This window comes from Talpa europaea (genome assembly GCF_964194135.1).
Source record: "Talpa europaea genome assembly, chromosome: 2".
Lineage (NCBI taxonomy): Eukaryota > Metazoa > Chordata > Mammalia > Eulipotyphla > Talpidae > Talpa > Talpa europaea.
This window is the reverse complement of record NC_140068.1, coordinates 108070869-108088094: the sequence shown is the minus strand read 5'-3', so window position 1 is coordinate 108088094 and position 17226 is coordinate 108070869. Positions and strand designations below refer to the sequence as shown.

Here is a 17226-nt window from a genome sequence, read left to right as displayed (position 1 = left end):
AATATTGAGAGATAAGACATTCTAAAATTATACTGGGGTCCTTGCTAATTTGTAAAACTGTGCCGAGATCCTGAAATGAAAACCACTGACCCAGTCCCTGGCCTGGCCTCAGGGACAGGATGTGACAAAGGCCTTGGAGCAGGAGAGAAGGTGGGCTAAGTCCCAGGTGTTGGGTGCGGGTCTCAGGGTCTCCGCACCCAGGGCTGCGATTGGGGCTGGAAGGTTACTGTTGGAGAGCTCCCCTCTCCCCACTTTCGCTTTTTCTCATAACCTGTGTTGGGCCCTGCCTTCCTGGATTGGTAACTCACCCCAGTTCTCACTCCCCATTGCCTGGAGGTCTCCAGAGCAGCCAATCAGCATCTCTGCGGCTCCAGGTACAAAGTCTCCACCTACACCCCAGGACTCAGTCTCCCCAGACTCATGAGCTCAGGTCATGAGGCCCCCAACCCTCCTGCTGCTGCTCTCAGGGGCCCTGGCCCTGACTGAGACCTGGGCTGGTAAGTGCGGGCTCAGGAAGGAAAAGGCCTCAAAGGAGGGAGGAACTTGTGGAACCCCGGGGTTGGGGGGTGGGGAGCGCAGGACCCCTGGAAAGGCCAGTCCCCACCACCTGGCCTGTTGTCCCCCGTGACCCCACCCTATCCTGGTGCCTTTCTGTCCCTCCCAGCCCCTCCTCCTCTTGGTCCCTGAGTCTCATCCTTCACGTCCACAGCCCCTTATCAATCTCAGGAGCCCCCTTGCCCCCCTCCCCTCCCGCCCCATCTCCCCGGGAACTCTCTGGGAGAGAAGGGTCAGCCCGGGTCACCCCTCCCGCCCCCAGGCTCCCACTCCCTGAGGTATTTCGACACCGCGATGTCCCGGCCCGGCCTCGGGGAGCCCCGCTTCATCGCCGTGGGGTACGTGGACGACACGCAGTTCATGCGGTTCGACAGCGACTCCCCGGGTCGGAGGGCAGAGCCGCGGGCGCCCTGGATGGAGCAGGTGGAGCCGCAGTACTGGGAGGAGCAGACGCTGGCCCTCAGGGGCTCCATACCGGTGTACGGCGAGAACTTGCGCACCCTGCGCGGCTACTACAACCAGAGCGAGTCGGGTGAGCGGGGCGGGCCCGGGGCGCTCACGACCCCACCCCCGCGGGCGGGCGGGACCCCAGACCCCGGCCCGAGCGTCCCCCGAGGCAGGGGGACCCGCCGGACCCTCGACCCGGGACGAGCCCCGGGACGTTCCCCGCGAGGTTCCCGCGTCAGTTTCGGTTTATTCCTGGCGGGGACGGGCGGGGTGACCGCGGGGTGACGGGGCGGGGACAGGCTCTCACACCCTCCAGAGGATGCACGGCTGCGACGTGGGGCCCGACGGGCGCCTCCTCCGCGGGTACTATCAGTTCGCCTACGACGGCGCCGATTACCTGGCCCTGAACGGGGACCTGCGCTCCTGGACCGCGGCGGACACGGCCGCTCAGATCACCCGGCGCAAGTGGGAGGCGGCTGGAGTGGCAGAGCAGTGGAGGAACTACCTGGAGGGCAGGTGCGCGGAGGGGCTGCGCAGACACCTGGAGAACCGGAAGGAGACCCTGCCCCGCTCTGGTGAGAGGGCCCGCGAGGTCTCCCAACCTCCCTCAGGCCGGCTCCGCGGGGAGGATGGAGTCATGTCCACAGCAGCGCCCTCTCTCTGGTCAGGGGAGGGGGAGCCCCTCTGGGTTTCTTGAGTCCCCTTGGTCTCTCCGGAACCTGAGGGGAGACCAGCTCTGAAATCTCCCTTTACCGGATCCTTTTGACTGGGCAGCCGTTTTGGAAACCATCAATTTTTCTCTCAGGGTCTTGCTATTGGTCAGAGGAAATTTTTCTTTTTTAAGATTTATTTATTTATGCATACAAGAACTGGGGTACAGGCCAGAGGTGCGAGGGACAAGAGAATTGACCAGAGACAGAGCGGGGAATCTGACTGCTGTTTTTCTGAGTGCTTAGGTCTGTCTCCTCAAGTCCGTGCTCTCCTCCTTAGAGAACTACATCCTCCTATCCAGAGCTGTCGCCCTAATTCTAGAGCTTTCTTTCTTTTATTTTTTTTTATACAAGAACCGGGTACAGGCCATGTGCGCTGGACGGTGAGAGGATTCACCAGAGACAGGGCGGGGAACAGAACAGGCAGACTGACGAAATACACTGCTGAGGGGAGCAGCGGGTGAGACAGGAGAGGTTTGCCGCGCCATGTGGGGCTGGGATGGGAACCCGCACTGCAGAGGCTGCAGAAGGCCTCACAGTGCAGTGCTCAACCGCCTGAGCCACCAGGGAGGCCCTAATTCTAGATCTTTCTAAGACATAAGAGATTATCCCAGACCAGGCAGGTTTCTAGATTTTGTGCTTTCTCTTCTAAACACACTGCCCTGTCCATTCTGAGGATGGTAACAGGAGGCTTTTTCAGGATCCATGAGGGAAAAACCCAGAGTGTGAACGTGCCTACCCTTCTCCTCAGAGGCCCCAAAGACCCACGTGACCCACCACCCCACCTCTGACCATGAGGTCACCCTGAGGTGCTGGGTCCAGGGGTTCTACCCTGCGGACATCACCCTGACCTGGCAACGAGATGGGGAAGACTTGACCCAGGAGATGGAGCTGGTGGAGACCAGGCCTGGGGGGTATGGAACCTTCCAGAAGTGGGCAGCTGTGGAGGTGCCTTCTGGAGAGGAGCAGAGATACACATGCCGTGTGCAGCATGAGGGGCTGCTGGAGCCCCAAGTCGTGAGATGGGGTAAGGAGGGGGTTTGTGAGCACAGAGGCTCTACTCAGAGGCATCAGGACCCTTCTGGAGACTTTCAGAGCTTCAGATTGAGGCCTGGGGCTCAGGGTCTCCCCTTCCCTTCCAGTGCCCCCTCTTCAGTCCTCCATTCCCACCATGGGCATCATTGCTGGCCTGGTCCTTGGAGCTGTGCTCACTGGATCTGCAGTGGCTGCAGCTGTTATGAGGAGGAAGAAGCACTCAGGTAGGGAAGGGAATGGGAGAGCTTGTCTGCTGGGGACTTTCAGGCCACAGATAAAAATCTTGCCCTGCCTGGTAATGGGAAGTACCGCCCACACACTTGTGTTGCCCAGGCTGGAGCTGATTGCTAACCCTCTTTTGTAAAGCATTTTTGAAAATGAATCACAGGTTGTTGATCTTGATAATTCTGGTGATGGGGCCCTGATGCCAGCAAATTACAGAGGGCATGGTCCCTCTGAGGGAAGACCCAGGAGGCAGTTGGTCCAGTCCCCCCTCATCTCTTCTCTTCATATTTCCTGGTCTTGCCCTAAGTGTCCAGTCACAGTTCTGGAAACTTCCCTGTGGTCCAGACTTGGGAATTTCTTTAGGAGTTCATGGCCTGACTCCTCCCTGGTCTCATATAATATTTCTTCCCCCAGGTGGAAAAGGAAGAAGCTACACTCAGGCTTCAGGTAAGTGTGGATCAGGGGTTTATCCCTGAGGCCCTGGGGACAGTGTAGGTGGAGCCCGTGGGGGAGTCACCCAGCTCAGTTCCTTCTATGGTCTCATCTCTCAGGGCTCTGACCAGGTTCTGTTTTGTTCTCCCCCAGGCAGCAACAGTGCCCAGGGCTCTAATGTGTCTCACAGCTGCTAAAAGTAAGACCCTGGAGGCCTGCGTTGGGAGGGACTGGGGCAGAGAGGATGGGACCAGGTGATGGGGAAACTGTGAGGGGGACATTCTGAGGATGCGGTAGACTATGGAGAATGTCGACACTTATGTGTTTCTTTGAATTTTGTTTGTTTGTTTGTTTCTTTCTTTCTTTGAATTTTTTATGATCCTTTTCCTTCACAGTGTGAGCCCCTTGCCTTGTCAGGGCTGAGTGATGCAGGATTTCTTCTTACCGCCACTTTGTAACTTGAAGATCTGCCAGTGTCTTTTGCTGCAAAAGGCATTGGAATGTGTCTCTGTTCTTACTAGATCATGAGAGGAGTTTGGGGAGCCTGGTCCAGCCCTGCCCACCAGGCCCCTCCCCACACTGACCTGTGTCTCCTCTTGATGACTTTTCTGCTCCAGCAAAGGCAGCTTGGTCTGCTTTTATCCCGTCTTTGTGTGTTTTTCTCAAGAACAGTAACTACTTCCCTCTTGAAATAATAGAGTTCTGAAATTAATTTGTGTGATCTTGGCTGATGGGTTTGAGGGCTAATAAAAATGATTCCTAAAATTTGAGATGAAATAAATGCAAAACCTTTCAGAACCAAGCATTTGCTGTGCTCAGTCTGTGCGGGTGGGAGCGGGAGAGGCTATGAGGAACCAAGGGTGATGGGCCTGTGTCCAGTTGGTGCTCAGTGCATTGTGGGCTTTGACATGGTCACTCCTCAGGGGTTATGACTCTGCTCCTTTGTCCTTGTCCTTCAGGAGCACCTGTCCCAGTAGGGCCTGTGATCACAGAGACTCAGACACCTCCTGGCCTTGTGCTGTCCTGTCTGGACAGGGAGTGCTTGTGTGGCCAGGTCAGCCTAGGCTCAGCTCAGGGTCTAGCCTACTCTCAAATTTCTATGTATTTCTATTTTGATTCTTTAGTTTTTATTTTGCTTTTTGCCTGTTCTCCTTGATGTGTAGAGACCAGGCCTCATGTCCCTTTGTCCCTGTCTCTGACAGCAGCAGGAGCATCTGTCATTGTCCCCACAAGGCCCAGAGTGACTCCTGCACACAGGAGTATGGTAAGAGATGAATTCCCAGACTCATGTAATTTTTGGCCTCATTTTAGGAATGTTTTCTAGATTATTCGTTCCACCTTTTCCACTCTTTTTGAAAGAACAAAATCTTGGTATTACTAGAAAGGAGGATTTGATAATTTCCTGATGGATTTAGAGATGTGCCTGATAGATTTCTATTTTTCTTTACAGCTTCTCCCTGTAACCCAGCCCTTAAATGTAGTAACCCCAGTGCTGGTGCTAATCAAGACCCATGGGTTGATGGAGTCAGTTATCTTCATAGTTGACTGAAAAATAGGACCCATAAGCCTAGGTACCTGGACCTCCCTGGTGGCCCAGGGGTTAAGTCTCAGCGCTATCACCTCTATACGCCAAGTTCGATCCCTAGCCAGGGAAATAACCCACATATGTCCCACAGACCTCTCCTGTTTCACTTGCTGCTCCCCTTAGCAGTGTATTTCAGTAAATTCGCCTATTCTGCTCCCCACTCTCTCTGGTGAATCCTCTCACCAACCCCACCCCTGCACTTCTGACCTACACCCCAGTTCTTCTATGCAAAAATAAATCTTACAAAAAAAAAAAAATCTAGGGACCTCTTTTCGAAAGACCCTTGTAATGTGCCACATTACTAAAGACACTGTCTCTAGAACAGGGAGGTGCTCTACACTGATGACACAACTGATAACCAGATGTGTGACTGACTGTTTATGCAACTAGGAAACCTCAATGAAGTAAAAACATGCACAACTTGCAGCCTGTGGAGAGTGTGTCCTAGTGGGGAGGGGAGACTGGGGACTTCGTGACGGTAGATCAGACAGCAAACCACACGTGTCTGGTTAGAAGTGCGTAAGGGATGTGGGAAGTTGACCAGAGTCTGTGCGGGGACATGATGGTTTTCTTAACAGGATGGTCAGTGTGGGTCTCACTGAAGTGACCTTTGAGAAGAAGTTTGATGGACACGTTACCAACAAGGATGTGCAGAGAAGTTCAGTCCAGGCAGGACACCCTCTAGTGCAAATGCCTGAGCGGGAGTGTGTCTTGTGACTGACATGAGCAAGGAGGCCAAGAGCTGAGCAGAGGCTAATGGAGATGGGATCTGTGTGCACCCAGGTCATTCAGTCCTTGATGATGTTGGGAGGGTTTGACTCTCTGAGTAAAATATGGGGTGACAAGACCTTCTGAGCAGATACACCTGTGGAACTTCTCTCTGGTAGCCTCAGTCTGGCTGCTGTGCAGCATGGAAGAGCAAGAGGTAGGAAGAGAAATGGAGGAAACCAGAGCAGGTCCCAGAACAGAGAGGTTGGTGGCTCACTTGGAGTTGCGCAGAGAAATAATAGGCAGTGATAGGTCTGCACATATGTAGAAATGGACTTTACAGCGTTTCCTACTGCTGGGTTATAAGAAAGGGGTCAAAGGTGACACTCAGTGTTTCAGACTGTGCAGGCAGAGAGGTGGAGCCTCAGTGACATGGGGAAGACCCTAAACGAACCGTATGTGGGCATCCTAGGCATTCAATATAGGAAATTTGAATCACCTATTAGAATTGAAAGTGATGTTGGCAAATGTTGGCAAGGATGTGGAGAGAAAGGTACTTTCCTGCACTGCTGGTGGGAGTGCAAAATGGTCCAACCATTATGGAGAGCTGTGTGGAGATTTCTGGACCTACTAAACATAGAGCTTCTATATGATCCAGCAATTCCACTCCTAGGTATTTACCCAAAGGACACAGAAACATTTATTCCAAAGGGCACCTGCACCACTATGTTTATAGCAGCACTATTTACAATAGCTAAGCTATGGAAACAACCCAAATGCCCAAAAATAGATGACTGGATCAAGAAGATGTGGTGCATATACACAATGGAATATTACTCAGCAATCAAAAAAGATAAACTCATGCCATTTGCAGCAACATGGTGGAGCTGGAAGGGATCATGCTCAGGGAAATAAGGCAGAAAGAAAAAGAAAAATACCGGATGGTCTCACTCATAGCGGGAATTTAGAAAAGCTAAATAAGGGACCAGGAAAAAGACTAACTATAATAAAGAAAAAATCAAAATCAACAAGTAACTATAAACCAGAGACAAACTACGGGGATGGGGGAAGGAGAGGAGTGATTAGGGACAAAATAAGGGGAGCGGAACTATATGGAGAATATAACAAAAATGAAAATGCATACATTTTGCAAAAATGAAAAATGATGTAAGAATTTTATAAAATAAAATATATTAAGAAAAAAAAGAAAGTGATGTTGGCAATTGGACAGAGAAGTCTGGGGCACAGGTGAAATGTCTGAGGTAAGAAATAGATCTGGGAGATGATGTGTTGTGAATGATATTTAAGGTCTTGAGCATGTAAGGGTCACCCAGAAAGTGATGACTAAGCAAGAGAAAGGAGCAGAATTGAACCCCAGATTCCACAGTAATGAGCAATCAGAGCAGACACACCCCAGAGCCAATTGCACAGTCTGACCCCACATGGAGAAGACATGAGACTAAGGAGCTCCCACTTCAGTGAGCACAGGAGTCGCCTGAACACTCATGAAGACTTCTGAGTCTTCATGAGCCGCCAGGACAGGGCGGGGGGCTGAGGTGGGCAGAGTTGGGGGTGCTGGAGTGCGGCGTCTTGGGGTGAGAAGCTCTGTGAGGAGTCAGAGAAGCACAGGGCTCAGGGAAGAGGAGACTCCGGAGCCTGCCCTGGGTGTGAGGTTTCCAGGTTTTCTCCCCAGGACTTCTGTCTCCAGTCCCTGGACAGCGATACCTGGGAGAACTGGGAAGTTTATCATTTTTACTTTTACAAACCCGTAACTTTGTTGAGGGCTATTTTTTTAATGTTATTTTAATTTTAAACAACATTTCTAAAAATTCTGTTAGGTTTACCGTAAAGTGGCAAAGCTAGTACAGTTCCTATACAACCCACATCATTTCCAAATTGTTAACATCTCACGTGACCACAGTGCATTTGAGCAGCTAAGGAAGCAATAATGATGCACTTTCACTAAACTCTGCGCTGTATTTGGATTTCATTAATTTTCCTGATATTCTTTTCATGCTCCGACAGCCCACCCAGGACACCACATGAAGTTCCAACCACGTGTCCTAAGTGCCTCTGGCTGACAGTTCCTCAGACTTTCCTCTGGTGATGACACCTGTGAGCAGAGCTGCTCAGACACAATGGCCTCCATTTGAGGCCGTTCTCCAGCAGCACATCAGGTGCACACACTTGCACTTTCATTTTTCCTTTCTGTAGTTACTGTTGTCTTTGGAAGGAAGTCACTATGGACACAGCTCTCACTCAGTGAGGGTTCTGCTATAAACATTTACTTCCATGCAGGGTTTTTGGTTTTGTTTGTTTTGCAAATACAAGTTCAGATTAGTTGGGTAAACAGCAGGAACACTGCTCCCTGGACTGTATGGTCAGTCTGTGTTTGACTTAAAAGAAACTGTCAAATCCTCCCTCGTGACTGGGTTATCATATCCTGCCAGCAGTGACAAGGGGTGTAGGGTAAGGAAAAATATCAGGATTTTCTGCCCTCCCGCCATCAGGATAGATGAGGGAACCCTGTGATCCTGAATGCATGCCTGATGGCGGGCACCTGGAGTGGGTACACCTGGGCTAAGACTGTGCTTTTTAAGGGCAGCATCACGGGGACACCAGAAGAAGCCGAAAGAGAAGCTGAGAAGCAGCAGAACGAAGGCCAGAGAGCCCAGATAGAGTGAAGACTTGCTGGGGGCTGGGAGGCTTGCCAGCCTCCCATATGCCTGGTGAACCCCAATAAAAGACCTGCAAAAAACCACTGAGGACTCTGACTGCTCCTTTACCCGGTCTGCATGGGATCAGAAAACCTGCACTGGGTCCGTTCCTGTCCCTTACAAGGTGTCACTTCATTTATAACATAACTTCTAGATATAAGTCCTTTATAAGATACATGATTTGATTTGCAATCATTTCTCCCGCTGTGTCTTACACTCTTGTACTTATATGGTAATATATGCTAGTGACTAGATATAGGCATAGGTATATTTTTCTGGAAAGAGAAATGATAAATTGTTAACTGGTTTTGAGCAGGTGATCTGGGTTGGTGGAGGGCTATGGTGGGAAGGGGGTATTATTTATTTAGCTACATAAATTCTTGAGTTTAAAATTTTCTTCTGTGCTCATGAAATACTTTGAAAATTAAATCCTACTGCAATCCCTTCAACTGTATAACACTTCACAGATTCTATCCTAATCACTTGCTAAGCCCAGGGTGGCATGTCTGTCACATGAAGAACGTGCTCATTATCATCTCTCACAGCCCTTGACTGCATGTTGGGGTCACTCTTGGCAGTGTCCATGCTGTGGATTTTAGAGAAATGTACAAATATGTAGACACCATATTGTGTCCTACCTAGTAGACTGACTGCCCTCGATGTCTTCTGTGCTCCAAGAAGACAGAAGCAAAGAGACACCAGTGGAGACACATCAAACTGCAAGCTCCTAACCAGTGAAGGACATTGTCATTAATGTAAAGACACCCTATGGGGGGAGGGGAAGAAATAATTTGCACATCATATATACAAGATGTAAGAAAATACATATAACTCAACACCCAGAAAACAACCCAATCAAAAATGGGGAGAGGAGCTAAGTGGACACTTCTCCAAAGAAGACACAGATGGCCACAGGCACATGGAAAATGCTCCCATCACACGTCATCAGGGAATGCAGATCAGAACCACAATGAGACCCCACCTCGCACCTGTGAGGTGACTCATACTAACAAGACCAGAGACAACAAGTGTTGGCAAGGTGTGGGGGGACACGGAACCTTCATACACTATTGTGGGAACTGGTCCAGCCCCTACGGAAAACAGTATGGAGTCTCCTCAAAATATTAAACATAGGACCAGAGGGCCCAGCATTCCACTCCTTGACATTTACCCAAAGAATGCAAACTCATTTCAAGGGCTATGTGCACTCTTGTGTTCATTGCAACAATATTTACAATAGCCAAATTATGGAAACAATCTATATGCACAAAAGAGATGAGTGGAACTATTGTGGCACATACACAATGGAATACTACTCAGCTGTGAAAAATGATGAAATCTTGAATTTACAACAACATGAATGGAAATGGGTAAAAGTATGCTCAATGAAATAAATCACGAGAACCACAAATACCAGATGACATGACTCAAATATATAATATACACGAACCAAGCAAAGTAACTGATAAAACCAAACCAAACCCTTGGAGTCTGGCTGCAGAACTGAGGCTACCAGAGGGGGTTGAGGGTGGGGAGCTAAAGGAGTAAGAAGGTCCAGAGGAACAAAGGGGAGGACTCCGGGTTCATTGGAGGTGGCGGGTGAGGGAACCTGCATCTGAGGAGGTGAGTCTCCGACTTTGAGTCAGGTGCAGTGTGTAAACACGTGTTACCTCAAAAATACAGTAATAAAAATACTATTTTAATCCAAGAGAGAAAAATAACTCGTCTTCTCCATAAGTCACTGACCTCCGCACTTCGCCTTCGCCTCCTCACTGTCATGCAGGGTGAGGGGCTGGTTTCCCACAAGGGCAGAGGCAGGAGGTGCAGGGACTCCTGGGGCTGCTCAGTCACCACTGAGTAGAAACACTGCAGAGAGGGCGGCTCTGAGGGGGACCAGAGACAGAGAATCAGAGTAACCCCCAGTGCTGAGTGAGGATCTGGTTCCCAAAGAGAGGGGTGTGTGTGTGTGTGTGTGTGTGTGTGTGTGTGTGTAAGAGGAGAGACAGGGCACACAACACAAGGCAATGGGAGGACAATTGCACATCAAGCTCCAGCATAAATGAATTCAAATCCCACAGAGTGAAGTGTCAGGCAACACCCCAATAAGTACGGTTCCATGGAGAAGCAGGTTTGGAGCAGGACTTGAGGCAGCAGAGGATCTGGAGACAGGAGAAGGTTGGGGACTATTCCCATGGTCAGATGTAAGGAGCCTGGGTGGGGCCCTGCTGGACTGTGGGGGCAGCTCCCCCTGAGAGATCCCTCTCTCCTCCTCTAATGTTCACTCCAGGCTCATCTCCTTTGGAGTCAGGGAGCTCCAGCCTGGCAGCCCCTCTGTTTCCCAGGGGGTCACTGCCTCCATGGGCTGCAGCTACTTTCTCTCTAGACCAGAGCTGGAGGGAGTCCCACAGAGGGAGGGAGGAGTGTGTGCCCTGCTGGCCTGGCCCAGGGGCAGGATTAGCCCAGGTCACCCCAGTTCCTGAGCTGAGCCTTTGTCCACAGTCCAGGAAAGAAGGGAGAGACAAAGCAGGGTCAGCCTCAGCTCCTGGAGGGAGGGGAAATGTTAGAGTGATTAAATGATTGTTTTTCATTTCTGGGGCTCTCCCACCTCCCCAGGGTCACCTCCATGTGCAGCAGGGAGAGGATCTCAAATAAACCCAGGCTGGTTCCCCCACCTCCCTCCCTCCCTTCCTCACCGCTGTGCTCAGGATGACTGTCCTGGTCCCCACTGGAAAAGGAGGCAGAAAGAGTGTTGTTACCACATTAGCCACCAGGAATGGAGGTAAGTGTTTTCCTTTTTACTGTGAAAGTTCTGTTATTTTTGTTGTGGTTATAATTATGTGAAATAGAAAATTGTGGGAGAGGTAGAAAATGTTGAGCCAAGCAAACAATAAAAACAGAACAAAAACACAAAAATCAAACAAAATAAACATTTCAGCCCAGGACCTCCCTGCTGTGGCAGCTGCAGTGAGGAAGAGTCTGGGAGCTGAGGAGGCTGAGGCCTCGGTGTGGTCAAATCTACTGGAAACATGCAGAGTTTATTTGGGTCCTCTTCATGATGGGCATCTACTACCTGCCCAGGCAGCCCTTCTATTGATAAGTCAAATTTAAAAAATTCCTCCTGATGTTGCTCTGGTGATGGAGGCAGGTGAGGTGGGGAGACAGTGGAGTTGATGACAGGTCCTGTGAGCCCTCCCTGCCTGGTGTGGGGAGAAAGAGAAGGCAGATGAGGGTCCATGTTGAGAAAGGCCTGGGGCGCCATGGGGAGCAGAGACTGGAGAGGGTGAGCATGGGTGGGGGGGCAGGGAGGCGGCCCCTGAGGCCTGACAGGGCATGTGTGGTCACCTTCACCCTGAGCGTCTCCTCTGCCCTCCGTTTGTTCCTCTCGTCACCTACCTTGCGGGACAGTCATGACCTTGGGGCCACGACTGGACCCTCCTGGCAGAGGTGACCTACAACGTCTGCCTGGAGACAGAGGCGTGGGGAGCATCTCCTGTGGCCACAGCTTCTGCCAGGACTGTCACAGCCGAGTCACTCTCAGACCCACCGAGGGGCCACGTGCTGTCCACGCTGCCAGGAGCCACCCAAGAGGGAACTGCATCCCCATTGGGTTCTGGTCAGTTTTGTAGTTCTGTAAGTAGCATGGGAAAAGGTATTTTTCTATTTCCAGGACGACCAGTAATTCCCGAAAGCGTTTTGCAAAGATCTCAAGCATAAATGTCATCCAGTGCTGTAAAAGCTGAACATTCTAGATCTTAGGAGATATGTAAAGTCTCTTACTGTCTTGTCTACATTTAGGACAAATCTTTGATGACTTGCTCTATGATTAACTTGAGCACTATTCTAGAGAGATGAGAATGTATCACCAGCTTTTATGTGATTCCCATAAAGGGCTAAAGAAACAAGGAAAACCCCACCACCCTACACTCCTCAGTTAGATGTGGTGTCGCTCAAAGTCAGGACCAAGAACAGCTGGCAGCAGACCCAAAGATGTGATGTAAACGCTTACATTTTGCTCCTCTTTAGCTTGGGATGAGATGAGGTAGGGTTTACTTGCTAACTTTGACTCAGTTTCTCTTTGTGGGATGGCAAGAGTTGTTCCAATCAATTCTCTGATACTCCCTGCAGTACTGGAATTCAACTCAGCTCTGACACCAACTCCCTGGAGTATGCATCAGGTCCAACAAGTCGAGGGCTCCATCCACAAAACTGCGCTCACTTCAGATGTATGTCCTATGGATCAGGTCTTCATGTCACCTCATGGAAGAAAATAAACAGAAATGCAGTCTTGAGTACAGAAAAACCTAGAGGCCAAAGTCAGCCTGAACAGGGCAGTCCAGCTGTGACAATCACCCATAGGCAGCCTTGAAGACCCAGCACACTGTAATTTCCAAATCCCTATGTTGCTGCTGGAAGGATAAACAATGGGATGTTGGGGGCCTCCCTGATGGTGCAAGGGGTTAAGCACAGCACTATAAAGCTATCCACAGCCACTGCAGCATGAGTTTGAACCCCAGCCAGCCAGCGAGCTACACACATGGCACAGCAGACCTCTCCTGTCTTGCCCACTACTCCTCTCAGCAGTGTATTTCAGTCAGTCTTGTTCCCCACTCTGTCTCTGGTGAATCCTCTCACCCCCACACCTCTGGCCTGCACCCCAGTTCTTGTATGCATAAATAAATAAATCTTTAAAAAAAAGAAAAAAAATGATGGTTGGCCAGAACCGCAGGACCACAAAAGACATTGTATTTTATTTTTTGGATTTATTTATTTTAATTTTGGAGGTTACATTTTTGCTCTCCCAGATGTGCACATGTTCCTCTCACCCACTGCCAAACCAGTTGTGCCCACACCCCGCCTGCCTCCCTCTCCCGCCTCCTCTTCCTTCCTGTTCTCTCTGGTGACCATTGCATTAATTCACTCAGTTCAAGATGTATTCTTACTATGTTTTGACTATGTTTGACTACTGGTTATTTAATATTCCACAGGTGAGTGAAATCATTGATATCTGTGAAAAAAAACCTATTTTAAAATATAGATCTTATGCAACATGGCGGCGAGGAGACGCTGCGAGTAAGATCTCCAATTAAAAAAAGTTAATAGGGAGGAAAAGCGGCAGGTCCCAGTGAGAACTGGGACACGGAAGATAAACGGGTGACTCCAGCAAACTACCCAAAGAAGAAAGTGGCCATAAAAGAGGACTAGAAGGGAGGGAAGCGCAGAACCCTGCTCCCCTCCCCCGCCCACAGAGGCGGCACTCTCCGACCCGCAGAGAGGAGGAAAACAACAAACCAAAACGGCCAACAAGAACAAAGGACGCAGCAAGCGGGACTGTGAGTGGAAAGGAACTATTGCAGCCACCACACCCCGTGAACGGGAGCTGAGGCGAACCCTGCAGGATTCGCCGCGGCGGTGAGCGAATGGCTCCGGGCGCCATTAGAGAAGAACAAAGACCCCGGGAGACACGCACACAGCCCAGGCTGCCGGTAAGCTTGCGCGGATAGCGGCGCGCTCGGCGCGCTTGAAAAGCAAGTGCAGACCAGGATCGCAGCTGCCCAGGTCCCCGCGCCTGCGACCTAGGCTTGGGAGACGACCTAGGCTTGCGGGGAGACACGTGGAGGTCCTCACTGAGGTGAAGGTCCCTCCCTGAGTAAACAGGAACCAGGCGCCCAGGCACTGGAGCGGTGCAAAAGGCGCCATTCCCGCGCCACTGAACTGGGCTACAGCCTGCGTCCTGGAACTGAGGGCTTTGGAACTGAGACCCGGGGCACGAAATTAGGGGCGTGGGTTCCCCACGACGGTGGGGCACAAGGCAGACACAGCACGCCAAAGCCGTTGAGGTGTACCCTACCATCCCTGCTTTGCTCCCTGTCCCAAGGGGTGGAAAATCAGCTCCCCAAGGGCTCTAGGAGAGATCTTTGGCGCCACCTAGCGACTTGTAGCCAGCACAGGCTCCTGAAGGAGCTAGTGACCAGCTGGGGAGTTAGCCCACACCCGGCCCCTTCCGAACAAGTAGTCTGAGCCCACAGGGAGAGCGAGCACCCACAGCCAGGGCAGACCAGGCACGCAGAAGAGTGTGCCTGACACCGGACGCGCAGGGAGTGTGTCCCACATCACCATTTTAGAACAGGGACATTTCTTCAGTAAAGACTACCTGCAGAAGGCTTCCTCAGGAGCCAGAGGTGAGCGGGGGAAGTTCGCCCACGCCAGACCCCCTCTGGCCTGCAGTCCAAGCCCAGAGGGGGAGCAGGAACCCACCGCCGGGGCAGACCAGGCGCACAGGGGAGTGTGTCCCCACATCAACATTTTAGGACAGGGACCTTTCTCCAATAAACACTGCTTGAAACTGACAGATGACTCCTGGAGGAACCAGAGGGGAGAAGAGAAGCCCACCCAAGATGCCGGCCAGTCCCAACAACACAGTGTCCCAACGCATACGGCAAATTAGAAAACAGACAGTAGGGAGGAGAAGAACCACACGCAACCTAGCAACTCTCCAGAGAAAAAGCACACCACAAAAAGAAAACCAGCCCCCAGATTGCAACGACAGTAACTTGGAAGAACTTCTGAGCCTTCCAGAAAGAGAATTTAAAATTGCCGTGATTAAAAAACTGACAGAAGTCATAAAGGAAAACAATGATAAGGGAAAAATAATCAACGATCAGAAGAATGAAATTGAGTCCCTAAAGAGGGAAGTAAAAGAAATGCAGGAGATCAAAGAATTAGTGGAAGAACTAAAGAATTCTGGGAAAAGCAATGAAAGCAGAATTGATGAAATGGAAGAACGAATAAGTGCTCTTGAAGACACAGAAATAAAAAGAACCAAAACAGAAAAGGAAAGAGAATTACGAAGGAAAAAGAATGAAGAAAGACTTCGGGAACTATCTGACTCCATGAGGAAAGGAAATATAAGAGTTATAGGAATACCAGAAGGAGAGGAGAGAGAAGTAGGAACAGAGAAAATATTCAAAGAGATAATTGAAGAGAACTTCCCAAATATGAAGAAGGAGCTGAAAATTGATATACAAGAAGCAAGAAGAACACCAAACTTCCACGACGAAAGAAAAAATACAGCAAGACACATAATAGTAAAGCTCCCAAGAATCCAGGACAAGGAAAAAATAATGAAGCTGGCAAGAGGGAAGAAACAGATAACATTCCAAGGAAAGCCAATCAGGCTGACATCAGACTTCTCCGAAGAAACACTACGGGCAAGGAGAGAGTGGAGGGACATAGTCAACAGACTCCAAGAAAACAGATGCCAACCAAGAATACTCTATCCCGCAAAGCTCTCCTTCCTCTTTGAAGAAAGAATATGGACCTTCCCAGACAAACAGAAACTCCGGAATTTCATTGCAACTAAACCCCCACTCCAAAAAATACTACAAGGAGTCCTAAAGCCAGAACCTCAGAGGGACGAATAACAATGAAAGAAGGCCAAAAAAAAAAAGTTATTAAAAGAATAAATAAATAAAATCAAAGGAAAGACAAACACAATGGCAAATACAGATGTTAACATATCAATATTAACTCTAAATGTAAATGGACTAAACTCTTCAATAAAAAGACACAGAGTTGCAGCCTGGATTAAGAAACAAAACCCAACCTTTTGCTGTCTCCAGGAAACACATTTAGCTACAAAAGATAAAAATAGGCTCAAAGTTAAAGGATGGAAAACAATCCTACAAGCAAATGGACCAAAAAAGAAAGCAGGAACAGCTATACTTATATCAGATAAAACAGATTTCAAACTCAAAAAGATAAAAACAGACCCCAATGGTCACTACATTATGATCAAGGGGACAATACTTCAAGAAGAAATAACACTCATTAACATATACTCACCAAACGAAGGAGCACCAAAATATATCAGACAACTGTTGTCCTCTCTGAAAACAGACATCAGAGAAAACACATACGTAGTGGGAAACTTCAACACACCACTATCAACAATGGATAGATCAACAAGACAAAAAATAAGTAAAGAAACCAAAGCTCTAAATAAGGACCTAGAGCAATTGGGCTTAACAGACATCTATAGAACACTAAACCCCAAAAAAACGGAGTACACATTTTTCTCAAGCGCACACGGATCATTCTCCAGGATCGATCACATACTGGGGAACAAGACAAACATCAACAGATACACCAAGATTGAAATCATACCAACCATCTTTTCTGACCATGAAGGCATCAAACTAGAAATAAACCATAAAAAGAAGGCAAGGAACTTTCCTACCTCATGGAGATTAAAAATCACACTACTGGAAGACCACTGGACTAATGAGGAGATCAAAGAAGAAATTAAAAAATTCTTTGAATTGAACGACAAGGAGGACACCAATATCCTAAATGTATGGGATGCAGCAAAAGCAGTAATAAGAGGAAAATATATAGCAATAGAAGCTCACATCAAGAAACAAGAAAGAACTCAAAGAAACAACCTAATCTCGAAGCTCAAAGATCTAATAAAAGAACAACAAAAAAACCCCAAAACCAGTAGAAGAAAAGAAATAATAAAAACCAAAGCAGAAATAAATGAAATTGAAACTAAAAAAACAATCCAAAAGATCAATGAAACCAAGAGCTGGTTCTTTGAAAAAATCAATAAAATAGACAAACCCCTAGCCAGGCTCACAAAGGAAAAAAGGGAGAAAGCACAAATAAACAGGATCATCAATGAAAGTGGAGAAATCACAACGGACACAGCAGAAATCAAAAGAATAATCAGTAACTACTATGAACAGTTATATGGAAACAAGTTTAATAATCTAGAGGAGATGGACAAATTCCTACAACTCTACAATCACCCAAA

General features: G+C 48.9%; 1 pseudogene across 1 annotated transcript in view; it reads left to right on the top strand.

Moving 5' to 3' along the window:
• Positions 1-433: 433 nt before the first annotated feature.
• The window catches only part of LOC311167855 (popy Class I histocompatibility antigen, A-1 alpha chain-like), a 35535-nt pseudogene continuing 18742 nt past the window's right edge, over positions 434-17226 (top strand). Inside the window, exons 1-3 of the transcript in view lie at positions 434-497; positions 818-1087; positions 1302-1577. The product of the transcript in view is annotated as a popy Class I histocompatibility antigen, A-1 alpha chain-like (transcript). The remainder of the gene's footprint in view (positions 498-817; positions 1088-1301; positions 1578-17226) is intronic.